General features: G+C 37.2%; 1 pseudogene; it reads right to left on the bottom strand.

Moving 5' to 3' along the window:
• LOC107145713 overlaps positions 1-23,762 on the bottom strand; it is a 30,429-nt pseudogene extending 6,667 nt beyond the window's left edge.
• Between the last annotated feature and the right edge of the window lie 3,288 nt (positions 23,763-27,050).

Raw genomic sequence — 27,050 nt, 5'->3', positions numbered from 1 at the left:
ATGGTATATTAAAGTTTCTCTGGAGGCCGGCTTTGTTTTTATATACTCACAAGTGCTCTTGGTTTAAAAATCTAAACTGCATATTATCATCCAAGATTGAAAACTACCATAAGGCACTAATAATTTTAAATAAGGGTATAAAATTCCATCTTATATAAAATATTTGAATGTCATTTTAATTACATTGAAGAGGAGGGGAAGTGATAATTAATAAATTAATAAACTAATAAATTACACTCAGCCTATGCTACATTCCAAGTAGTAATATGCTAAGAGATTGAAGTGGTGGTACAGAGTTCTGAAGCATAATATTAAGGAAATATTATAAAATAAGGTAAAGGAATCATTAGCTTGTAAATTATTGGGAAGAATTAGTTATTACTCTCTTTAATTTGCCTTTCAAGAAAAACCAAAAATAACCCAAAATATATTAAAGTGTTTCCTTTCTCCAACACTTGAAAGTGTGTTTCATGTTCAGTATTTAAAATATTTAATTATATCAATAGCCTAGAAATCAATGAGGTTTCACTTTAAAAGAAGTTCACTAACAAAGAAGTTAGTACTTCTTTCTCTGTTAGTACTTCTTTCTCTGATGTACTTCAGGTTGAGCAAAGAAATACTTTCTGTTTATTTTTATGTTCCTAAAGATTAAACACACATTCGTCTCATATTAGGCACTATATTCAAGTGGCTAAATGGATGTATAAATGAATGAATAGAAATTAAGAGCAGGCTCAACCTGCTAGATTATCTAGACTTCCAATGAAAACAAGACTCAACTTCATCCAATGATGTGTTTTTTATTTCTTATTTTTGAACTCTCCAAATTTGCAGGAAAATGATATGTAGTAATAAGTTACTGGGATTAAGAGACAACTGATTTTACCTTTTTTTAAAATACTTTATTTATTTAATTATTTTTTATTTTTATGTGGTGCTGAGGATTGAACCCTGTGCCTCTCATGTGCCAGGCAAGTGCTTTACCACTGAGCCACAACTCCAGATCCTGATTTTAACTTTTGTAAAAAAAAAAAAAAAAAAAAATTATCACTGAAAAAAGGAAACCATTAGTTGTTTATCATATATTTACAAAATTATTTTTCCTATGTTAAGCTACCTAGAAAAGATGTACTAACTAAAGATTCCAGTAACAGAGAAAAAGCCTGGTTTGGAATACAAAAGAACGTGATTTGGGGAAAACCGATTTATATAGCCCAAAACTGGGCCTCCAGAAATCATCTAGACTAATCCCTTCATGTTACATCGGAAAATAGGCCCAAAGACATTGAAAAACTTCCTCACAACTAAGGAGATAAAATTGGCACTAGGATTAGCATCTCAGACCCCTGACTAGGATAACCCAGGATCCTGCGCATTAACCCAAACTGCTTCTGAACACATAAGTACATGACTTGCATAAACTGATCCTGCAAGCTGGAGCAACATTATACACTGTACATGGGAGAAATATGAGCCAAAGTTTTACTTGGAGGTCAAGTTACCAGTTAGCCATTTCATTTTCAGAATCTAGTTGGCAATGTGCTTCTAGACCAAAACAAGCCTGCGTATGTTGGAGTCTATGTCCCAAGAGCTTGGAGTTTCTCTTCTGTCTCTGTAGTTTTTTCAAGGAAGTTGGTTGATAACATCCTTTGAAATAGTGCTAGAAAGAAAGCACATAATCATGTCCATTAAATAGTAAAAACTGCAGGCAAAATGAGGAATACAGCAAGAAAGGGGGCCTGTTACCGCTGTAAGAAACAACATTGCCTTGATGCTGTAAAAGTACATGAGAGGACTGATAGCAGCTAGCAGATAATAAGATTCTAGAACAGAAAGGTCATCAGCACAACCATGGTGTCTCCACTGCTGGGGTGGGTATGGGGGTCTACAGAGACCTTCATGTAGGGTGGGTTTTGGAAGGACATAATAGATCTTCTGCTTTGCTAAGCTTTTATGGAGTCAAAGTACTGATATATGATATATATTTTAATCCCTACTGCAATTACATTTCTATTTGTTCAAGGATGAGCAAGTATAGCATATTCTTTTATCCAAAACAACAGTTTATGAGTGAAAACAAAGGCTTCATTCCTTGTTGAATGAATTTAAAGATAGAACGTAAATTTTACTTTTTTTGAGGACTTTTATTTAATAGCAAAAAGCTTATAATTTGTGTTCTGATGGAAGGAAAGAAGGAAGGGAGGAAGAAGGAAGGAGGGAGAGAGGAAGGAATCAAGTGAATGCAAAAGAAAGGAGAGCATTAGAAAAGGAAGGGAAATGGAAGGGAGGTCAATCAGAAGGGAAGTAGCTTAGTGTCCCATGGATGTGCATGTTGGTGAGATTCACTGTAGCATATTCATATGTCTACATAGGAAAGTTAGATAGATTCATTCCGCTCTTTCCCTATCCCAACCCTCCTCCCAACAGGGGGAAGGAACAGAGGAGGGGAAGGGGAAGTACTGGGAAGTGAATTAGAATGAATTATATTCCATGTTTTTATAATTAGGTCCAAAATACATCCTATTGTCTTGTATAACTAAAAAGAACCAATAAAAAAATGAAGGGAAGTGGCATTTATTCTGAAATCAACAAAGTCCTTGTGCTTTCTCTTTTATTTATTAGAGAGTGGCCAACAACCTGAGTGAGTTCATCCCAGACACCTAGATGGAGATATGTACAGACACAGCTGTAGAACTAGGAAGAATTTTCCCAACAAATCATGAACCAAGGACCCTGGTTATGAGTTTGCATCAATGTGGATCCACTAATCTTGCTGCCTAAAAAGGATAATATAATCCACATGTAGGAAATTATCCATTTGCCTGGTAAAGCACCATTAAGAATGTGTTAATTTTTTCCAAAGCCAAAATTCTTTCCCAACTTTCCAAATATTGGCAAACATAATGATTAGGCAAATTTGACTTCTTGTACACATATGTAAATTGATCAAGCAAGGGGTTGAATTTGATCCATTCTTGCTCAAATGGTAAATACTTTACACATTTTGGAAAGTCCAACACCTGCCAGTTTCTGGCTGATTTCAGACTGTTTTCAGTACATTGCATAACTAGTAAAAATTAAGACATTTATCCTAATGTTTCATTTGCCCCAGGGTATTTTGCCTTATCCAAATTAAATTAATGACTTTGAATCAATTTGCTACACCATTACTCATTTTCTTATTATAGAATCTAGTCAGTTGATGGTGATTGGGCCAAATCACAATGCCAAAAACTAGAATGAAGTTCCTCAAAACTTAGGCATTACATAAAGAAATGGTTTCCAGAAACAATGGTGGCCAAGATAGTTTTCTGATGAAATCTAGGTAAATTCATCTATTCTCAGCCTATCTTTTTCCCTCCCAAATGATTGATAACATTCATAGCAATGTCCTTGATCTGCTAGAGCATCCTACCACTCTCCAATTCAAGAAACTGGACTAGAAAGCAGTGAGAGTAATATTATCCTAATAGAGCGCCCAATTTCTGAAATAACAACTTTTAAAATGTACATCAGTTTAAAAATTCAGCACTTTATTATTATTCTTTATGATTAATTTCATACAATCAATGGAGATAAATTTTTGAATGGTGACACCAAAGTGGAGAATTTCTCCAAAAATGTAACTATGAACATGACAATGAAAATAAAACTGGAATTATGTACAGGAAATATTCATCTATCCATGAACTTATGATTATAAAGATAAACACAGAATACTCTTTTTGAAATACAAACTACAGTGAAAAGATTGCAGCCCTGGTTGGGGTAGGTAAATTTAAAAGATATTCTTAAAGTTGTAAAATAAATGATGGGATTATTTTAAGATGAAAGAATCAGAGGAACGTATTTGGAGTTGGCTTGTAGCTAACTCCTCAACCATTCTCAGAACTGCCCCAGATGTCTGACAGTTTGTGAGGGGTTCCATGAGGGAGAAAAGAATAACCAGGCTGAGAAAATCCTACTTCAAATTCATGCAGGGCCTTCTGTTCTGTCTCCAGATAAACTAAGAAAACTTCTGCTCTTGATTATATTTCTCATATATGTGTCTCTCAATAGACAAGAATGTACAGATTACTGGGTTGATTCTCTAATAAACAAATTTTGGCCTAGCAGTGTATTTCTCTATTCAAATTAACTTTAGTGCACCAATTTGTTAGTTGCTTATGAATAGCTCTGGTCTACGTTAAACTGTTGTGAATTAAAGGTGATTTTTAAGGTGAAGGATGTTATACCACCAGAGATATAAAAAGACAAATGATGGTAGCCTTTCCCATTCCAGATCAGACTTACCAGATTATCTGTTATAAAGTATAATTACCTGGTCTTTGATCTATGATATAAATGAAATTGGCTTTTTGGTATACACACATTTGAGTCTAAGGAAAACAAACATAATAAAATATGACACAAGTAATTCCTAGATCAAGATATAGTTAATTAAAAGAGGGATTTAGAGATTTCTTTTTAGTTGTCTGAAGAGAGTTTTCTATGAACCTAACATCCTTGGAATTCATAATTGTTTTTCTGTGAGCTACATACTAATTGCAATAATACTGTTGAATTTATGAAGTTAATGCTCAAAAATTACCTGGTTGAGGCCAGGCGCAGTGGTGCACACCTGTAATTCCCGAAGCTCAGGAGGCTGAGGCAGGAGGATTGAGAGTTCAAAGACAGTCTCAGCAAAAGCAAGGCACTAAGCAACTCAGTGAGACCCTTTCTCTAAATAAAATATGAAATAGGGCTGGGGATGTGGCTCAGTGTTCCAGCGCCCCTGAGTTCAATCCCCAGTAACGCCCCCTCCCCGAAAATTACCTGGTTAATGGATAGATTAAATGGAAAAGTTACCTATATCTAAATGCAGTTAAAATTGTAAGAAGCTTTATTCAATAAATGTGTTAGTGATGTAAATATTGCTATTGTACTATTAATATTAATAAATATCACTTTAATACACTGATTACAATCTTTCTAAAATTATAAGGCTTTAAGATCTTTGTACTCACTAACGTGAGTCATGTTCTCTGGCTTCAACTCTAGACAGTATTTGTGGCTTAAACTAAATAAAAATATAAATGGTATAGAGTCAATGAGCCATGCCCTTGAGACATGACGAGGGTGCCGCATACCTTTAGGAGAAGCTTTGAAATTTTCTATGTATGAATCACCACTGGGTTTTCCACAGTCACACACACAACAGAAAAAAAAAAAAGCTATAGATAACAAAAAAAACAAAACAAAACAAAAAATGACTTCTTATTTCCCTAAAAACCATTTAAACAAGAAAAATCTTCAGACATGCAAAATATTATCAAAATAGACAATTGTAAATACTCATATTTAAGTTTATAAGCAAGAGTATTATTTGAGACATAAATTTTCCTATGTAGAACAGGTATCTGAAAATGTTAACTATTGGTTTAATGAATAAAAGCACCAAATTCACTCTTGATGGTGTTACTTAAAAGCTGTGTGACTTGATTATTTAACCTTTCTGACTGTATTTTGCTCATCTGTAAATTATGGATGAAAATATTGGCTGCACATATCAATATGAGGAATAGAGATTATAAAAGTAAAGTAGGAGCACCTTACCTGATAAAACAGCAGATTCTCAATAATCATTATCAGCCTCAGTTTTTACCGTTACTGAAGATCAGTTAAGATTTATTGAACATCAGTTATTCATGAAGCAGAGTACTTAAAATTTTAGAAGACATTCAAGATATAGCCAATTTAATCTTTTAGACAAAAGAAAAAAGTAAAAAACAAGGGAAAACAAGTTGCCAAAAACCTTTTTACAAAATACTAATTCTTCTACCGCATTCTAAAAGAGGGCAACAGGAGCTAAAAGCAGATCAGGTAAAAGTGTAGGAAGCACTTCTAGGAGGCAGTGAATTTTAAAGAGGTTCTGCAGATACATGGTGAGGGATATGGACTGGCAGAGAAGAGGATAAAAAGAATTTGGGTAGAAAAGCGGCATGTGTGGCTGATGTAGAGAAAAGCAGATGACTTTTTCAATTAATATGTCACGTTCTTTCTGTTTTGAGACATTCACAGGGCTCTTTGACCTTGTCCACACTGGTCTTTAACTTTGCATACATCCTGGATTGGGGTTTTACAATAAAGTTTAACCTGAAATGGGGTTGGAGACCTGAAATATGTGGTTAGCTACAGGTTCTCCTGGGATGCTTGGATACAGAGACCTACACGTGTTGGCAGGTTATCTGCTAATGAAAGACAAAGGAAGAAAAAGGAGAAAAAGAAATCAGGATTTAGAGTGTGGTGTAGGACCACATGTAAAGGCTAGATTACCCAGAGATTGATCAACTGGATACTATCCAGGAACACTTGAGGGGGTTTACAGAGGCCATGTTATCTTTAAAATGGTACAGTAACCTAGGCAGCACTCCTAGAGCACTAAAACTTCCTTTCAAATTCGATGACATTTCTAGGTGGCCAACAGCAACTCTGGTGAAATTCTACCAAAGCCAGAGACTAGCTTAGAGTCACTGCCAGATGCCTGCATCTTTTCTCCTCTGTTTCTTTTCTCCTGTGTAACTCTCAACTACCTATACTAACTCCTGACCCTCCAGTTTCTGCTTTCATGATTTCTGTTTCTATAGGCTTCTACTGCTTCAGTGTCTGCTTATTGTCTTCTTAATTGTAATTTTTTTCTCTCTCCCCCTCTCTTTTCCTGTCTATTCTCATAGGGTGGGGGGGAGGCAGGGTGGGTAAGTGGAGGGGGGTGTATTTTGAGATGATATGCTTAACTCATCTAGATACTCTCCAATATAGAATTGCTTCTGCATAGTTTCTGGCAAGCTTATAGATGACTATATTTTGTTCAATGGTTTGAATTAAATTAGGTGGCCAGAATGATGTTATGGTAGCCAATATAAAGTATGGTAACCAATGTGTGAAAGGGGGCTGTGGGCATGGTATGCAATGAATCAGCCATCACATCTCCTAAAATACTACAGCTGCTTCACAATCCTTGCTACTATTGGTTGATTTCCTATTAAAAGATAAAATGTAATGCAGGATGGTAAGAGGAGCACCAGTAGTCAAAGTTAACAACTTCCAGAAAATATTCCTTAAATCAATCACTTTTATACTAAGAAAATTTCCTGTTGTCTTCATACAATTGTGCTGCATTATACATACTAATACAGAGTTAGATAAGACGAATGATAATAACAACAGCTGCTTCTTATTTGGTAACTTGGTTAAATAATGTCATTTAATTACACTTAACCAGGTTTTATTATTATCATTTCCTTCTCACAGATAAAGAAACATACACAGTCAATAAATAGTAGATGCAAGACTTAAATCTCTTTGGGGCACCAAAGCCCACAGGCTTACCACTGCCTTATAGTGTTTCTAGATTAAAATAACAAATATTCTGGGGACTCTGAACCCAGTGGTATATACCTGTAATCCCAGAGACTTAGGCTGAGGCAGGAAGATCACAAGATCAAAGCCAGTCTTAGCAACTTAGCAAGGTCTTAAGCAACTTAGTGAAACCCTGTCTCAAAATTTAAAAGAATAAAACTAAAAGAGTTTTGGATGTGGTTCAGTGGTTAAGCACCCCTGGGTTTAATCCCCGGTACAAAAAAAAAAAAAAAAAAGAATTTGTGGATTAGAGAGGCATATCCCACAGAAAGAACCTGAGACTGGAAGTCAAAGGAGAAAGAGCATCAACAGGTAAACACTAAGACAAAAAGATCCAAAAGACCCTCATTAACATCTGGTCAGCTCCATCCATCCAGCTTGGACAAAAATCAGCCAAATCACTTTCTGTGAGGTGTTAATGTATACAGGTAACTCAAGAACAAGTTTTCTTTGAGTTGGAGAGTCCCAGGCCAGTGTAGGGGAAGAGCAGAGCTTCCCCCCAACCCTCCTAGATTTTTGAGAGGATCCCAGTAAACTTAAACTGACACAAGACAGTTTAACAACAGAAAACGACAGAGAAGTTTATTAATGGGCATTCTGTATACATAAAAACACTGAGTGATGAGTAACTTAAAGTGGTGGTTAGAATTTGGGGTTGGTAGCATCTTAACAAAAGAGCAATTGTTGTAGGGACAGAGAAGGCAAGGCACTGAAGATAGCAGGAAATAGTTTTATTTGGCTGCAGCCAGGTTCAGAGGATACAGATTTTGCTGTAATCAATTAATCCCCTGAACCCCAAATACAGATAGTTTCAGAACTTTATACCCAGCATGTAAGGACATGTAAGGGGAGGGTCTCAGAAGTTCACAGTCTGCAGAAATCCACATAAAAGCACTTTTTCTTTCACTGTTTTGGGCAAGTTAACCCTTCAAGGACAACACCTGAGAAGGGGAGAGTGTGTTCTCTCCTTTCTTTCCTCCCCCTGCCAGCTGTTACCATGGAGCCCAATTGGTAACTTCTCTTATCTTAGAAATGTAGACATCTCTGTGAAGCTCCAGCTCAAGGCCAGAGGCCTTGTTAAAGGATTTGTCTTTTTTTTTTTTTTAATCACATTTTGCATTTGCAAACACACTTCTACAAACTACTATACTGGATACATGTTTGTGGGAAAATAGTAAGGGGGCATCCAGCACCTGGAGTGCCGATTTCTTCCAGGCCAGTGGCCAAGTAAAATAGAGCAACAGGAAAACAGGAAGTTTACCTAAACTGAACTCTTTTGGAGAGACTCTTTTGCTGATAGTCCTAAAATCAATTATGATGAAGATTTCTGGAGAAGCTTAGTTAAGATTTTCTGGGAGATGGGGCACCACTACACAATAAATTTGTAGAGAACAGACAAGAGAAAGAAAAAGCATAAGTGTTATTATACAGGTCACTCTGGTGCATTCTCTGGTCTGATAAAAGTCTAGAGCTGTTTCCAGTGATTAGAGAGGGGAGAGAGGGACACCTTGACAAATCTATGCCCTGCCTTTAGGCAAATGAGAGGAGGGCAATTCTCAATTGTCACTGGTTCAAAGTAGTCTTTATGCCAAAGTGGCCTACTTGGAGGAGTGCAGATATTGTCTTATAGAATGACCAGATTTGTCCAGATCCAAATTAATATCCTAAAGTGAATACTGATTTGTCTTTGACATGTGTTATTTCCACATAGTATTCCTCATCTGATTTTGGTAAACCTGTCCTAATTGCTGGGGTAGAATTCCTCAAATCTCAAGCAGAAAAAAAATTCCAAGTGAAAATAAAGAGAGCTTATAAACTACACCCCTTTCACCATGAGATAGCCAACAGTAAGCCAACTAACAGAAAACAAAAGATTTTAAAACAAGCAAAAATAAATAAAGGTTCATCATAAAGATCCCATTACAAGATCTAGAATCTCAGTATTGAGTCAAACATTTCACTGTTTCTGTTTTGAAGAAATTGTATTACATTGGGGAAACAGTTTAAAATAATATTTTCCTTTAGGTTCCTGGAAGCCACAGAGGTTCTACCAACTGAAATTGGCACCACTGTGCTGTGGGATGAAATGTCCTCCACTTATGGCTTTTCCCCTTTTACATCTACCACAGCATATAATTTACCATGCAGACGTTGAGCAATGCATTGGGTCTATATTTGTTTGGTAGGAAAGATATGGAATTTCTGTAATTGTTAAATTGCTGAAGAATTTCCCTGAACTCAAATCCAGAAGAAACTATGTGCTTAATGGAAATAGCTCTATAAGCTACATTAAACCTCTTCTCCGTATGTTCATCCCCCATCCCAGCACTGAGAACCTACATTTATTTTTTACTTTTTCTTTTTTTTTAAATTCAGATGGTCAGAATCCAATACATCCACTAAACTGATCTGACCTCATTCTAGTCCTGCTTTTCTGCCATAAATAAGCCATTCCTGACCTGAGTCTTCACCATTTGACCCAGTTCCTATTAGTGGTCAACCTGTTTTCACTGGACAAAGCCACAGGCATCCAGCCAGCCACCAGGTAGGAAAGTCACCTAGTTGAAAAGTCAAGCTCTCAACCATTAATCAGGAGACAAACCTGGGGGTGGCAAGTCATTTCCAGGAGACTGAATGTGGGGGTGGCAAATTGATAGAACATTGCTCATTGTAAGTCTGAAAAGCTGAAAAACAACTGCAATCTTGCCTGTCTCAGAGCTAGCCTCTCCCATTATGGTAGCTTAAAAAAAAAAAGAAAGAAAAAGAAAAAAAAAGACTAATGAGCAAAATATTATGACTCACATCCTGGCATCCATATGCATCAATATTAAACAACACCTCAAAGTTAAAAAAAAAAATCGAGACAACATGAAGGTATATTTTTAATTTGCCTTGGAAAGTTGGGATTATTCTTTATTTCAGTTTACAAATGACTTGTGTGGAAGCATTGATGTTAGCAAAGCATAGATATGCCAAACCAGGCCTTGTGCCTTGGTCAGTTCTTTTGTTGTACCCTTTCCTAAATACATACTAGGGATGGGCAGGCACACCACCCTTTCATTCTCTCTTCTCCCACTTGCACCATCTCTCTGCCTTTTGTACCTTCCATCAAGTTTTATGGCCTGTGTGCTCCATATTGTGTCACATGTGCCCTTTTCAAAGCAAAGAGGTGCTACTCCTTACATTTTTGCTACTGCCCATAATTCTTTTTTCTCCCCTATCAGAGATTGAACCCAAAGATGCTCAAGCACTGAATCACACCCCCAGCCCTTTTTAGTTTTTATTTTGAGACAAGAGTCTTACTAAGTTGCTGAAGCTGGCTTTGAACTTGTGATCCTCCTGCCTCAGCCTCCTGAGTCTCTGGGATTACAGGCATGCACCACCACACCAGGCTCCAAAATTCTTTGCATACATATTAGGTCAAACCATATGAAATTGCTGTTTTTAAATCAAACATTAGCATCTTCTCTATACTAGTACATATGTTTGCATATGTGTATATGAGTGAGGACAAGTATGTCAATTATCCAGTTTATGTTGATTTGAGTTTCTGTGTGAATAAACAAAGGTAGAAGGCTAAGAGGGGAAAGAATTAGCTTTGGCTTTTTTATCTTTGTATTGTGTTGTTTTATTAGTCACAAGTAGATGCATACTAAGATTTTGAAGTGAAAAATGTCAAATAAAATATTTAAAATATTTTTTTAAATTGCTGTTTTTATATGTCAAAAATGATCAATATTGGCAATTTCAAATAGCTCAACCTAACATTTGTGTGTATGTGCATGTATTTTATATATATATAGATAGATAGATATAGATATAGTGTGTGTGTGTGTGTGTGTAAGAGTGTGCATGTATGTATCTATCTCAGGCAGAAGCACTTTAAATAGTTTACTTCCATTAATGTTCACAATGTCTTATAATTAGATAGATTTCTTTAAATTACGCTCATAAAAATTAGAGTAAAGAAAATATCTAGTTCAGCTTTTACAGGATTCAAATTTCTTTCCTTTCCCTGTGCCACATCCTCTCTCTAGTCTCCCCATGCTGGAGACAATTTGATTGCCTGGATCATCTTGACTCCAGAGTTGCCTTGGGAAGAAAGCAGATAAGGGATCTCAAGCTTGCAGACATTGCTTCTGTCATCCTGTCCCAGGATGTGGCACTGAACAAAGGAACAAGTCAGCATGTGTTTTGTCTGCACATTCCACTAGCAAGCACTGGTCGAGGCAACTTATGATGTTCTAACAACTGTGACACTTATTTCCACAGTAAACCTTGAATAAATTCTTTTTTACTATTCTGAATTATCCTCCCCTCCCCCTCTTCCTTTCCGTTTTTCCCTCCTTCCCTCCCTCCCTCCAGGTTTGGGCAAAATCTTGCATTTATTTTAGAGGAAATTTAATTTTCCCAGAAATCTGGGGCAGGGGGTGATGTGATTATTATATAGTTGAGCAAAGGTGTCCAAACACTGTGAAATCTAGTTCTCTCCTCTTCCAAATTATAGACCGTGAGAAGTGGTTTGCTGGCTTTCCGGTTCCTACTCTGGAGGTTTTGGGAAGTGAGACCACAGCAGTCTAGGTTTACATTGTTGGGATTTTTTTTTTTTTCAGTAAAGACTTATGCAAATCTTTCCTTTCCTGTCGGTCTTTGACTGGCTTGTGTTCAGCTAACATCCTTGGCTGAGCTGGAGTGATTTAAAAAAAAATTAATATGACTTTGCACTAGGTCATGAGAACTAAACTCTTTTCACAGCTAATGTTTTTAGTGCTCAGGGGTAGCAAGAAAGCTGGCTTTGTGAAGAGGACCAGGATTTAAAGAAGTCAATAGTACAGAAAGCAAAGCAGAGGACATCTGGAATATATCTCTGTCCCAATGATCTAATTCATTAACTAAAGAGGAAGTAATAGGGAGAGCCATTCTCTCAGGAAAACTCTCCAACTGGAAGGGTCCCAAAGGACTGCCCTTTTCCCAAACTGAGGTTTTGAAGGATTGGTAGTTTGTTCAAGTGTTCTTAGGGGGTTGCTAGATTCCTGTGAGAATTGTTTAATTTTGTTTTCATTTTAATGATCATCTACAGGCAATCAGCATAAGCATATCCTGAATTATTTAGATGACCATCTCGATGCTAGGAACTATGGCATAATTTCAGGGTCCATTTTTCAGCTGTGTTTAAAGCTTACTGAGAATTACTAAAACAAGAACAGGAGAACTGAATATACTGATTAAAAACTAAGTAATATCACAAGCATTGTATGAAGGAAAGTTCTGTGGAAGAGAAATGGGAGGATTACACTACACCCACACATTAATGATAGATAGGAACTTATTCATGCTGTAAGCCATGATCTACTTGTAGCAAAATTGCACTGCTTGTTATATTAACTTAATGTCATTCATTTTCAAAGTTGCGTTTAGAATTTTGAAGATATGTACCTTGTAAGTGTTTCCTTGATACTATAAAAGAACTGTAGGATTATGGGATATATAATGAATAGTAATTTGTACATGTGTAAGTAAAGGTATTTGTTTTCGAGGGCAGGCATCAAGAGCAAAGTGCCATAAAGTAGGTCACTTAAAGAACAGAAATTTATTATACCATAATTCCAATGACTAAGGTCCAAGATCAAGACCAAGAACCCTTGGTCTCTCTCCTAGTTTCTGGTAGTTCCCAGGTTGTGGCAACATAACCCTAATCTTCACATGACACTCTTCATGGGCTTGTGTCTGTGTCCAAATTTCCCTTTTAATAGGATATCAATCATACTGGATTAGAGACACCCACCTTCATTAGTATGAGCTCCTCTTAACTAAACTCATCTGCAACAACCATATATTAAATGAGATCATATTCTGAAGTTCTGAGGGTTAGCACTTCAGCATATGAATTTGGGGAAGACATTAATTCAATCCATAATAGGAATGTCCATAATAAGAGTAATTTGTCATCATTAAAGTCCAAGATACTCTCTTTTCCTTTAAAAGTCATATACATAGACCTCAATTTTAAGTACCTATTTTCAAAATTATATCAGTCTGCTAAGAATAAGAAATTAAAACTTCTCATTCTCCTATAAGAAAACTTGTGAAGAATTCTGATGTATCAAACCATAGAGAAACTGGGAGGAAAATGCAATTGAATATTAACCAGCCCCCTTGAAATGGATGAATCTCTCAGCCTAGAGATAGAAAAGGAAATTCAGTGGGAAAGAAAAATAGTCATGATGGTATCAAAATGTAAAAAAAAATGCAGACTTTTCTTTAAAAGCAAACAGGGGGATAATATGTACAATGAACAGGACAGAAAAGGGAATAAGGTTTATTTTATAGAGCACATACCAAACTACAACAGAAACATAAGAGCTAAAAAAATAAGTACAAAAAGAAACATTTTTTTAGAGGAGGAAATGTGTCTGAGCAGGAAATAATGAAAGAATTGTTAAATGGAGTATTTTTCGCAAACATAATGCTGTTGGTATATAGTAAAACTAGGACACACGTGTTTTGCTGCCACCAGGGTAAATTGCTAATTCCCTCCTGAAAGCACTATTGAAAAAGTGCAAATATGGTTTCTCAAAGTTAAGAAATATATATACCATTTTAAAACAGTTTTTTTTATTGAGGTGAAGTTCACATAAAATGAAATTAACCATTTTTAGAGTATACAATTCTGTGGTTTTTAGTGCATTCACAAAGTTGTGTAACCACCACCTGAACTGAGTTCCTGAATATTTTCATCTTCCCAAAAGAAAACCCAAGACCCAGTACTTGGTTGTCTCTCACACTTCCTCTCGGCAGTGCCTGGCAGCCACACATCTGCTCCCTGTTCTGAGCAGCTCATGTGAATGAAATCATACAAGAGGTAATCTTTTGTGTCTGGCCTTTATTTTTCATTTAGTATTATGCTTTGGAGGCTCATCTCCTTGTAGCAGGTAACAGTACTTTATTCCTTGTCATGCCTGAGTAATATTTCATCGTGTATGTATCACAGTTTCTTACTCATTCATCCATTGATAGATACCTAGATTGTTTTATCTTTTAGATATTGTGAATGGTGCTGTTACAGAACACCTTTAAAGGAAAAGAATAATTTTATTTTTTTAAAAAATCTTCATTTATTTATTTAGTGGTACTGAGGATTTCACCCAGGGCCTTAAGCATATTACGCAAATGCTCTGCCACTGAGATATATCTCTACCCCTTGATTTTATCTTTTATTCAGTCATTTTAATTCAGGAATTTTCTTTGAAAGTAATAACCTAAAATCGTAAAAATTTATATCCTTATGTTTATTGCAGTATTAGTGCAGTTGGGGGGAAAACCATACAGCTGTGGCAAAACTCAAGTCTAGTGTTGGCTATTCAATCTTTTGCAATAGCCTGTTAATTTATCCCTACTGACTATACTTTTTGTTGTTGTTGTTGTTGTTGTTAAAATTTATTCTTCTAACAAAAGCCCAAGCAAATGTTTTTTTAACAGATAATCAGGTCATCTTACTCCCTACCTCAAACTCTCCAGTTATTTCCTTTCTCATTCACCATAGAACCCAATCTTCCAATCATGGCTTACAAGACCCTGCATAATTCTACCCCAGCTTCACCCCCACCCCTACTTCTCGTCCACCCTCAGGTCCACTGCCTGGGCACATTGGCTTCCCTTCTGTTTCTGATTGGGGACCTTTTCCAGTCTTCTGAAGATTCTGACACAATTCCGTCCTCGATTTCACTATCTCCATTTCCTTCTCACTCACTTACTCACTCTGACTTTTCCCCCCTCACTCTGAATTTGGCCTCTACCACTTGACCAAAACTGCAGTCTGGAAGTGACTCATATTATTCCAACATTATTTAATGTTGGAATAAATATCCATATGCACAAACCTTGATAAAGATCTCTGATGATATCCTTAAAATCAAACTGCTGGGGGTAATGTGTAGTTTTAAACGTGTTTGAGATTCTCTGCCAAACCAGCTCTAGAAATTTTACCAGTTTGGTCTCCACTGCTGCTCATCTTTCCCTCCCTCTTCTCCTTCCTCTTCCTTTTCAGTAGGCATAATCATTTTCCAAGGTTCAGATGGTCTTCTTGTATCAGTATTCCTCTCTGTACTGTTTCCCCACTGACAAAATACAGCACGAGACCGAGCATTGCTCTGGCAACTCAAGATTAGTGACCCTGGAAACACTGGGAGCCAGCAGCCTCACACCAACGCTCATGTTTTCATATAAGGCAACAGCAGCAGAGAAAGTGCTGACTGCCTCTGAGATGGCTATATTAAAAGATCACCAAGAGGACAATCCCTGAGAACATGTGACATCCAGTCACCTGTTGAATATACTGAATAACATGAGGGAGCCAGATGTTGGGTGAGAAGGTAAGGGCTAAGTGCTAGTGATATTTAAGTATTAACATTCGTGTGGTCTCTTATATTCTTACACCTTGATGAAGGCTGGGACCTTTGAGACTATTGTGAGAGCTGTAGTTCTCTGGACCAGAGAACTCCATAGTTTAACCATTGGCTTGGACATCTGGATGTCCTTGCATCACACAGACATTGCTTCCAAGTAACTCTAACTCATTAATGCTATCTGATTCTGAGAGCATATGAACAAGAATTACACAGCAGATGCTAGTACCCATTACATTCAATAGGACAACTCATCATTTCTCTGTATAATTTACAAATTTGCTTGATTCAATCCAAGAAATATGTATATACTAAATACCTTCTATATGTTAGTCTGCAAGGGATATAAAATGAATATGACATAATCTCAGCCCTAAATAATTAATAAATAGAGAAGATAAGGTGAATACATCCAACACATTAGAAAACACCTTTTCCCCCACCACAGTTCTAAACAAACTGAGAAATAAAATTAAAAAAAAAAAAAAACAGAAACAGATCAAACTTTATTACTAACAGAGTCCAGGTTGAAGAACAAACATACACAATGCAAAAACCAAAATGGGCTTCCTATTCTCTTATCCCTGGGGATCTAGACCTTGGAAAGCCCAGCAGAGGGACATTTGAATCTTCAAAGTAGACACACAGGTAAAAGTGGAGTGGGAACCAAGAGCAAAGATCAAATGTGTGACCTCAGGACCACTAATGGGTGAATACCACCCAGTAAAGAAACATAGACTAAAAGTTGCCACTTCCATTGCTCTTAGAGAGGAAGCAGTAATGGGAAGAGCAAAAGATTAAGACAATTAAGAGAGGATCCTTCTCTGTGGAAACCAGGAATAGAAAAGAGACATTCCTTCCAAAGGGACATACACACAACTCTCTGTTCCTCAAGTCTGACTGTGATACCTGTTCTAAGAGAGGTGTTAACAATGCCCTTTGGAGATACTAAAGAGGAAGGAATTCATATAATTAGAGAGAGAGATAAAATATATGGACGATGCTTCTGTTTCTGTTGACAAGATGTGAAGGATTTGGACAGATCTAGCTGAGAATGGAGGAACGGAATGGGCACAATGCTAGGCAAAGAGAACAATATGGCTCCAGGTAGTGTGAGCATTCTTACAGGGCTCCAGGAAAGGCAGGTACCCGGTAGTATGAACAGATCATTATATTTAGCCAATTTTATTTAGAGGGTTTTGGCCTAAAAAGAAAACACCTTTCAATTTTGTAAATTATCAAGCCATGTGAAATTGTGCTTCACCACGGTCCAAGGTAGACTGAATTAGGGATGGGAGTGCCAGAAATGGGGGCACGGATATCTGCTGTCCAGATTACTTGGTGATTAAAATAACAGTGATTGAGATTCTGACATAGCTATTTTGAAAACAGATTTGCTTCGGATGGCCCTGCTTTATTCTACTAGAGAGTAAGGAGGGCATACAGTAGGAAGTGGTGATTAAAAAAAAAAAGAAAGAAAGAAAAGAAAAAAAAGTTGGGTGAAATTACAGAAGATGTGGAATAACATTTAAATGAGTTTGTACTGTGTTCCATAAAAAAATGGGAAACAAGAAGAGATTTTTGAAAAGAGGTACGTGACAAGTGTCGTATTAGTCACTGGCCTAAAGTTCTACTCACTTTCCAAGAATTCACCTTCTAGTCGAGGAGATCAATGCCTATCCAGGTAATTTCCATACAAGTAAAGGAGGGATCATGTGTCATAGTCAGAGATACCGTTATTATAAGTATGATTCAAGCAGGGTCAGAACCTGGAGCCAAGGACCCAATTAAAATGCACTTAACAACAGCCCAGGCCAGGGAGCAAGAGGATCACAGAGTGGTCAGGAGGGAGTGGAAGCAGATGCACAGGTAGAAGCATCCATTTTGGGAAAAGCAGTTTCATTTCTTCTGAATTGGGCAAGACAAACAAACACAAGTAAAGATACATTACCTTTCAGATGTGCATGTTTTCAAAAATTGTTTCCACATTTTGATTCAACCATCTCTTCTCTTCCACTGGTTATGTAAAGTACAAAGACCAATTACTCAGATTCCAAATAAATGGCATACTTTTCAGTTTACTTAACACCAATAGGCCCAGCCCTAGAAAAACAAAAGTGGCCAAAAGTTGACCAGGGTGTCTGTTTGTACACTAGAAAAGTATAGGTTAAATTCCCAGAGGTTTTGATTTTGCCAGGAATCAGAACCACAGTCACTGTAAAATTGTGAAACTAAGTAGACAGGAAAGCAAGAGGAAGAGCTGTTTCTGAGAGGAAAGGAGGGGGAAGGAAGAGGCCCAGATCAGAGTAGATTAAAGGTGCCAAGCTATAGATATTTGCCAAGTAGTCCTGTCTTAGGTAACTATTCAACTTCCTCCTGAGCTCATAAAACCAACTACCTACATTGTTAATGGGGATATAGTAGAAAACATAGTAGACAAAAAGTAATAACAATAACTTATGACAAAAGAGGTTATGTTTTAGTGAGAGAGGGCAAATAACTAAAACATAGGTAACTAAAAAATAAAGGGATGGTAATAAGGTGATAAAAGTAATTGGGTAGAATCAGAATGGCAATCATCAAGAATACAGGCAACAATAAATATTGGCGAGGATGTGAGGGGAAAGGCACACTCACACATTGTTGGTTGGACTGCAAATTGGTGCAACCACCCTCGAAAGCAGTATGAAGATTAGAAAACTCGGAATGAAACCACCATTTGACCAGTGATCCCATTCCTCAGTTTATACCCAAAGGTCTCAAAATCAGCATAATACAGTGATGCAGCCATGTCAATGTTTATAGCAGCTCAATTCACAATAGCTAAACTATGGAACCAACCTAGGTGACCTTCAGTAGATGAATGGATAAAGAAAATATGGTATATATGTTCAATGGAATATTACTCAGCTTTAAAGAAGAATGAAATGATGGCATTTGTAGGTAAATGGATGAAGTTGGAGAATATCATCTAAGCGAAGTAAGCCAATCCCAAAAAACCAAAGCCAGAATGTTTTCTCTGATACGCAGATGCTAATTCACGATAAGAGCTGGGGGAAATAGGGAAGAACAGAGTTACTTTAGATTAGGTAGAGAAGAGTGAAGGGAGAGGAGGGAATATGGGGATATAAAGGATAGTAGAATGAAATAGACATTATCTCATTACATATATGACTACATGACGAATGTGATTCTACAACATGTACAATCATAAAAATGAGAAATTATATATAATGTATGATATATCAAAGTGCATAAGTGCATTTTACTGCCATGTACAACTAGTTAAAACAAAAAAAATAATTTTAAAAATGTAATTGGGTGGTAATATAGAGAAAACCACATGCACAGGAGGCAGGGATGTCATTCCTGGGTGAGTGGTGTGCAGAGAAGGCCTTAGTGAAGTTGATATTTTAGTAAAGGGCGTAAGGAAGTGAGAGAGTGAATAATTACCATTCCTCCATTTGAGCATTCAAGGGCAACTGAGACTTAGCACATCTAAAACTATACTCATTATCTTCATCTCAGTGATGAACACCAGACAGGCCCCAGCAAACACAGGCACCTCCAGTCACCATGACCTTGTCCTTTTCAGCCCGCCCCCGCCATCCTCATATTACTTAGACCTGCCAGTAGAAATTTCCTCAACATTTCTCTGCTTCAAACCTAAGTCTGAAGCCCATCGCAATCTGCCTGACTGCATCAGTCTCCAGATCTCTCCACCAGTCTCAAATCTGTCCTTCACCTCAGAGACCCTGACTGAATGTGATCCCAATGACAAATCTGAACATACCGTTGCCCTGGCTTAGAATGCTTCACTGTCTCTCCATTACCTCCAGGACACTGTCCAAGCCTCTTGACATGGCAGACAAGGGCCTCCAAGACCTGACACCTTCCAAATTCTCCACTCATGTCTTCCTGTTCTTCTAAACAGTGAATTGCTCCTTTTTTTTAAGAGAGAAAGAGAGAATTTTAATATTTATTTTTTAGTTTTCGGCAGACACAACATCTTTGTTTGTATGCGGTGCTGAGGATCAAACCCGGGCCTCACGCATGCCAGGCGAGCGCGCTACCGCTTGAGCCACATCCCCAGCCCCAAATTGTCCTTTTTTAATGCAAATATTATTTCACTCCTCCTTGCCTTTGTACTGTTCCATCTTAGATGTACTTACTCCCCTTCTATATTTGTGTAACTTCTAGGTATCTTTCAAGCTCAACTTGAATCCCACTTTCTCCAGAAAGTCTGATCTCTCAAATTAGTTTAAGCATACCTCCTCTGTGTTTATTCCTTCACACTGCCCTGTGAAGGATAAAGGAGAATTTTTGTTGATACTAGAATCAAGATTGGTGTAGGTAAGCACTTCAGGTTGACACATGAGACAGAGCAAAAAAAGTCATAAGTTAGCACTATTGTGAAGCTCCTGATAACTCTTCAAATCTTCCTAAGTTAAAGAAATGTCTGATTGGTCCACATATGTGTGTGTGTTTCACACATGTACATGTGGGGTATAATCTGGGAAAGGACCTGAGTTTTGTTCAGTGATGAGAATGCAGGACTCCAGATAAAAGGGGACCATAAACAAGTCACGGATTTTCAGTGTTTGGTTGATTTGAAGTAATGAAGGCAATATAGTTCCGAGCAATGCATGGATCCTTGGAGTCAGAATGTGGTAGGCTTCAATTCTGGATCCAACTTTCATCAGTTGGGTAACTTTGGGATAGTTGTTTAACTACTCTCAGTCTGAACCCTTCTTATATAAGGGGGGAAAATAACACTAGCCCTGGGTGGCTGTAGAGATTAACTAGGTGTTCAAGGTGCTGCAACTGTTATTATTCTCATCAGTGCTGTGTTTTAGGAAGATGTATCTGATAATGGTACTAAGAGTGGACAGAAGCCAGGAAGAATTAGAGATAAACTGACCAGAGGCTATTTGAGCATCTCTTTTAGGCAAGAAGAATTAGAATCTGAATGGAGGAAATAGTAGTGGACATAGAAGGGAGAAAAAATGTTGAAGGGAAGGACTGAGTAGCTGATTGGATAAACATATCCAAGGGAAGGAAGAATCTGAGAAGGAGCCAAAGCTTTGCATTACAGTAAATTAAAAAGGAATGATAATACTATGCTCCTTTGTGTTCCCAGAGCATTCTACCAAGTATCCCCACACTGATATATGTACCTGTTTTAGTCGTCTTTTTCATGGCTATAACGAAAGACCTGACAATAACAATTTTAGAGGAGAAAAAGTTTACTTGAGGCTCATGGTTTCAGAGGTCTCAGTCCATAGATGGCCAACTCCATTGCTTTGGGCTTGAGGTGAGGTAGAACATCATGACAGAAGAGTGTGGTAAGGAAAGCAGGTCAGAACATGCGACAAGGAAGCAGAGAGAGAGATACAGAGAATCCCCTCACCATAGACAAAATATAGATCCCAAAAGCATGACTCTAGTGACCCACTCCTCCAGTCATACCCTACCTGCCTATGGTTATCATCCAATTAACCCCTATCAGTGGATTAACACACTGATTATGTTAAGGCTCTCATAAGCCATTCACTTCACCTCTAAACTTTCTTGCATTGTCTCACACATCAGCTTTTGGGGAACACCTCATAGCTAAACCAAAACAGCACCCTCTATCATGTGAGACTCCAGGTCTTGACTCAAGTCCCTTGACACCAGAAATCTTCCCTGATCAATCAACTCCAGGCTTAGCTCTTTTTCCAACCAGATGCTGCACTTCAAGTCACTGAAAGTCTGGGTACATAATTATACTTTGTTCCTGGGGTTTTAGATCTGACTTTCTGACTAAATTTCTTATTTTCTGAAGGCAAGAATTAAGTTTCACTCATTTTTCTAACATCATCTCTGTCAAGTGGTCCATACCTATTCACTGCCTCTGTGGCTAATCCTAATATTCTCAGCTTCCTTTGTTCTGAACCTCATGCCATAAGCTAAAGTAAAGATGCAAATTGCCCTTTGTGAGAGCCTCAGAAGAAAGAGCAAGTTTAAGGAAGGCAGGAGAAGAACCAGTAGACCAACCAAAGGACAAACCCAGTTCAAATGTTATTTTGCGCTCACCACAATATTCATCATCATCAGTATCACCACTAATATTTATTACTACATGCCAGGTGCATAGATCATTTCAGTGAATACTCATAATGACCCCATGATGTAACTACTCTCACTATACCTGTTTCACAACTGAAGAAATTAAGACCCAAAGAGGTTAAGTGACTTCCAAATATTAACAGCTATTAAGTGATGTAATAAAGACTCTCTAATATTATCACACAGTCAATTAGACTGTGCTAATAACTAGATTAAAATAATTGTACTGGGGAAGGGAGATAACTACAAAAGAGATTATGGGGTGGTAGGAAGAACACTGAAGTAGGAGTCAAGAAACTGGACTTCTGATCCTAAGTGAGGTAAGATCTGTGGACCTCGGTCCTCTTCATCTGGAAAATAAAGAGATCACACTGAATAATCTCTAAAATGCATCCCAGCCCCAAATTCTGTGCTAGAAACATCATCTATTTCTAGTGATAAAAGACCTAATGACATCACTTTTAATAAATGCCTGCTTTCTTGGGGCTTATTGGAATTATTCAGGGCAGTCTAGACCAGGAAGGTCACATGTAGTTTTAAGGAGTATTTTGAAATAAGAAAGGAAATAGCATGAAGAAGAGACATCTGGAAAAAATTCAGGCTAGGATATGGTCAGGAGAGTGACTCAAAGGAAGGAGCAGGTGAGTCACGTGCACCCTGTAACTAGCAGATTCTCCTGGCTGCAGAGGGAAGCACCGTCACAGTAGGAAATGGACACAAGAAAGGACCAAGTTGTGGGCAATCCAAAAGTTAGTAACTGGGAAAGCTAAAAAATTTTTTTTAGTTTTTATAGAGAGTAATGACTAGATGAATTAATTTCTAATCCACTAATTTTTTTAAAAATCTAGGTATAAGATGAACATAACTATCTCACAGGAACTTTTGAAAAGTGTAGAACAAGCAGCTATTCTAGCATGACCTTCTAAAAACCACCTGAGCCAAATAAAATGACCTTGGGATATACAAGTTATACTCCCTCAGAGCTTGCTAATGTATGAGTAGAGGGGAAGGGAGAGGAAGGGAGAGATCTAAATGTGGTGAGTACATAAATGTAAGAGGAAATTGTTGAGGTTTGTATGTTATATGGTTAGACTTTTTTAAGTGATTGAGTGGCATATTTTCTTGATTTTTTTCCCCAGAATATAAAATGACCTAGCCTAACTTTGCAAATGTCCCACGAGTTCCTTATACTTTCTTTTACCTTTATGAAATCTTACTATGCAGGAAAAGAATCTTTATCTAAGAGGAAGATATTTAGTGAAACCCAATGACATTTTTGGAAGACAACTCCACTTCCAAGTCTCTAACACAATAAACTTATACTTTTAAGTCTCTAATGCAAGAGACTTATCCATTTAAAATAATAGATAAAAATATTAGTTTCAACAATAAACTAGATAGGATAATTCATATCAGACTCGAACATTTTTCCTAAGAAAGTACTAACATTTTTCCTAGGAAAGTATTTATTTTCCATTATCCTGTTTCTGAAATGAATTTTCTATAATTATAGAAACAACAAGGGTTACATTTAAGATTTCAGTTTTCCACTGTGTACATGGGAAGGATTCCTAGGCAGAGGTAGAGGTCTATATTGAGAGGGAAAAGGGAAGGAAGCTGACTTGAGTGTGTGCTTACTCTGTGTCAGGCACTATGCTGGCCTCTTTATGCACATTATTTTATTTTATTACCATACCTCTCCTACACATAAAAACAAAGAGTATTGGTATTTCTCACCTGAGTCACACAGGTAGTAGGTAAAAGCAGAAGGATGCACATGGGTCTACAGAACTTCAAAGCCCACATCGGCTCTACCAGCAGCAGATTAATACTGCTGACTTTCCCCATCTTGCCACTCAGGTAGAAGGAAGTGAGTTCCTACATGTTAATAAAATTCTTTGGTATTAGAACTTATTTCAAAAATAGTAATACTGTACAAGAGCTATTTTGAATCAATTCCATTGAACTTTCTAATTTGCTTATTTTCTGCCTGAGTATAGGGAATTGAGACAACTCTTTCTCTTTACAAACCCAGAATCAATCACTTCTGGTCATTTCCATTGCTATCATTCTGGTCCATGTTGCTGTTTGTCTTGCCTACATTACTGTGATAGATTTCTAGCTGGTTTACCCACATTAGCCCTTGTCTCCTTTTCAATATATTCACTAATAGAGCAACCCCGAGATCCTTAAAAGTTCTTAACACAAAACTCTTCTACCCAACTTTCTAATGGCTGCCATCTCACCAGAATAAAAACCACAGTACTTGAGAGGCCAATAGGTTCTGCCCGATCTGGCCTATGTCTTTGTGTTCATTCACATCTCCTGCAGTTTTCCCCACTAGACTCCTTCCTCTCTGTCACACAAGTCTTCAGTTCCAAGCTATTCTTTATCATTTGCATAACTATGATATGTGGTAGGATAATTTCAATTTGCCAATTCAAACTAAATATTGCATATTTATAAATCCTGTAAGAAAAATATATTGAACAAGTACCACATACAAAGAACTAGGCCTGGCCTATTAGCAGTGGGGATGGATATTTTTAAAAGTAAAGAAGGCACAATGCCTGGTGTTTAAAATATTTACTTCCAAAAAGAGGGTCAATTGAGAAGTACAAGGGACTGAGAATATAAGAGTGTTTATTCAGCATGCATAAGGCTCTGGGTTCAATTTTTTAAAAAGTCAGAGAAAGACAAATAGAATGTTAAGAGAGTTCAAAAAACATTCTTTTTTTTTTTTTTTTTTTTTGGAAAACTTGGGAAAGGCTTTATGCTTTATTCAGTTATCTGATGTAAGTCTTAAAGCGTAGTTAGGATTTTGAAGATGAGTGTGTTCTGGATGGAGTGAACAATGTAAAAGAAAAAAGAAGAAATGGGTAGCAATGAAGATGAGAATGTCTGGTTCAAAAGAGACAGAGCTAAGAGAAAAGATGGGGGAAGTCTCCCTGCATTTTAAGAAGGTGCACATGTTCTTAGAAAAGCGCATGAGAGCCAGGTGTGGTAGTGAACACCTGTAATCCCAGCAGCTCGGGAGGCTGAGGAAAGCCAGCCTCAGCAAAAGTGAGATGCTAAGCAACTTAGTAAGACCCTGTCTCTAAATAAAATACAAAATAGGACTGGGTATGTGGCTCAGTGGTCTAGTGCCCCTCAGTGGTCATTCCCCAGTACACACACACCAAAGACAGTGCATGAGGCAATACAGCTGTAGTAGCTGGGAGTATTTCAATAGCAAGCATCAAAAACTGAAATCATTTTAAGAAAAAGGAGGAAGGGGAGGTAATAGCAGCAGAAGAATTCTACAAACTCACTGTCTCAAGGAGCCCAAGGTAGCCTAGGCACAATGTATAGTCAGTTTTACACTCTGCCTGCTACAGTTCTACTTCCCCTCTTCTGACTTCTTTTTGTGAATCGGCTTATTCTTCTTTCTTATTACTCCTAGTTTATTATGGTTTTCAATCCATGTGCCAAGCTCCTGCAAAATTATTTAAGAAATAATGAAAGAGATGGCTTTCAAGCAGTCAGAAAGAAGTGTCAACTGGAGACAAAAATGGTCGCACAAAATATGCCAAATTCATTACACGTAGGTTATTTTTTTCTTTATTGACATTGAAATTGGAAGATCATAAAAATACCACAGAGCACTTAAATCTTACAGGATATGTAAATATGACATATGTAGTTTGATGTGTTAGGTTCTCTTTGTCCCCTGACCTTCCTCGACAGTCTCCCTTATTCCTGCTGTGGATACCTTACTACATTGAATGTATGTGTCTCCTCACAGACTGTTAGTCTAAGACTTAGGTGGAGAACATGTCATTTTTACCCTCATGTTGCCAGCACCTAACAAAGTCCTAGCTGATAACAGGCTTGTGTGTGAAGTGGTTTTGATAATTTCAGTATGTATTTCCTTAATGCCTAAAGAGGCAAGCATATTTCCAAGTGCTTACTGACCATCTGCAATGTTGAGTTATTTGTCTATTTATTATACGTCTATTTACTGTTGAGTTGCAATTCCTCTTTCTATATTCTGGATAGAAGTTCCTTATCAGAAATATGGTTTGCATAATTTTCCTAATTCAGTAATTTGTCTTTTCAGTTTTACTTACTTTTCTTGATTGTGAAATCAACTTGAACCTCTTAACAAAGTTGCTAACAAAAATTAACATATTATGCTGTATTTATAAAAATATAGAACCCAGACCAAAATATATCTGTTTTCTGCTCATCTGACCACTCTGGAATGGTTGAAATCAGTTCAGAACACCACAGTGCAGAAAGTTACACAAAAAAATTAGGTAAAATTTGCCAAGTTGAGCCATGGTCTGAAAACTATCCCGTATTTCATATGCGACATAAAATAGTCAGCAGAGTATATTTCACACAGAGTACGTATTCTCTGGTTGCTAAAGAATGCCCATGTGATTCTTTGGAAGAGAGAATTAAAATAAATGAATGCCAAAGGAAAAGACATGTCAGAGTCTGTATAATGAAAGAATTACAATAGTCACACAATGCCAAGAGCCTATTAGGTATTTAATAAGTATTAGTCACATTAATCAGTGAAGGAATGAACTAAATATATCCAAAAGTAGAACAAAATGTTTCCACAGGGTGTAGTTTCCCATGAATAGAAATGTTCAAGAACGAAAAAGAGTAACTGCTGCTCCCATAGTAGACAAGATTATTGCATTAATAAAAAAGACCAGACAAGCTAACCTCCAAAGTCCCCTCCAGGTCTAAGATTTTGTCATTTTCAAACTCAGATCAGGTGACTATTGATGGAGATTACAAGTTTTGAATTACTATTAATACACTCAAATGCAATATTTGAGATACAAAGGGAATATGATGAAACTTAGGTATTCCTAGTCACCTAGTGCTCCTCCTCAGATAACCCTATTCATGTTTCTTATTCAGAAATATCCTATATATAGGAAAGTATATATTATATTTTTACATAAATGGTAGCTTATTATACACAACATTTAGCATCTTTCACTTTAAAATTTATTTTACCACAGAAAGATAGATACCACATGTTCTCACTCATTTCTGGAAACTAAAAAGTTGATCTCAGAAGAATGGAGTGAAATAGTGGTCAGTAGAGACTGGGAAGAGTGAGGGGAAGGGGAT

This window comes from Marmota marmota, unplaced genomic scaffold, assembly GCF_001458135.2.
Source record: "Marmota marmota marmota unplaced genomic scaffold, marMar, whole genome shotgun sequence".
Classification (NCBI taxonomy): domain Eukaryota; kingdom Metazoa; phylum Chordata; class Mammalia; order Rodentia; family Sciuridae; genus Marmota; species Marmota marmota.
The sequence above is the reverse complement of the archived record's forward strand: the minus strand, read 5'-3'. Positions and strand labels throughout refer to the sequence as shown.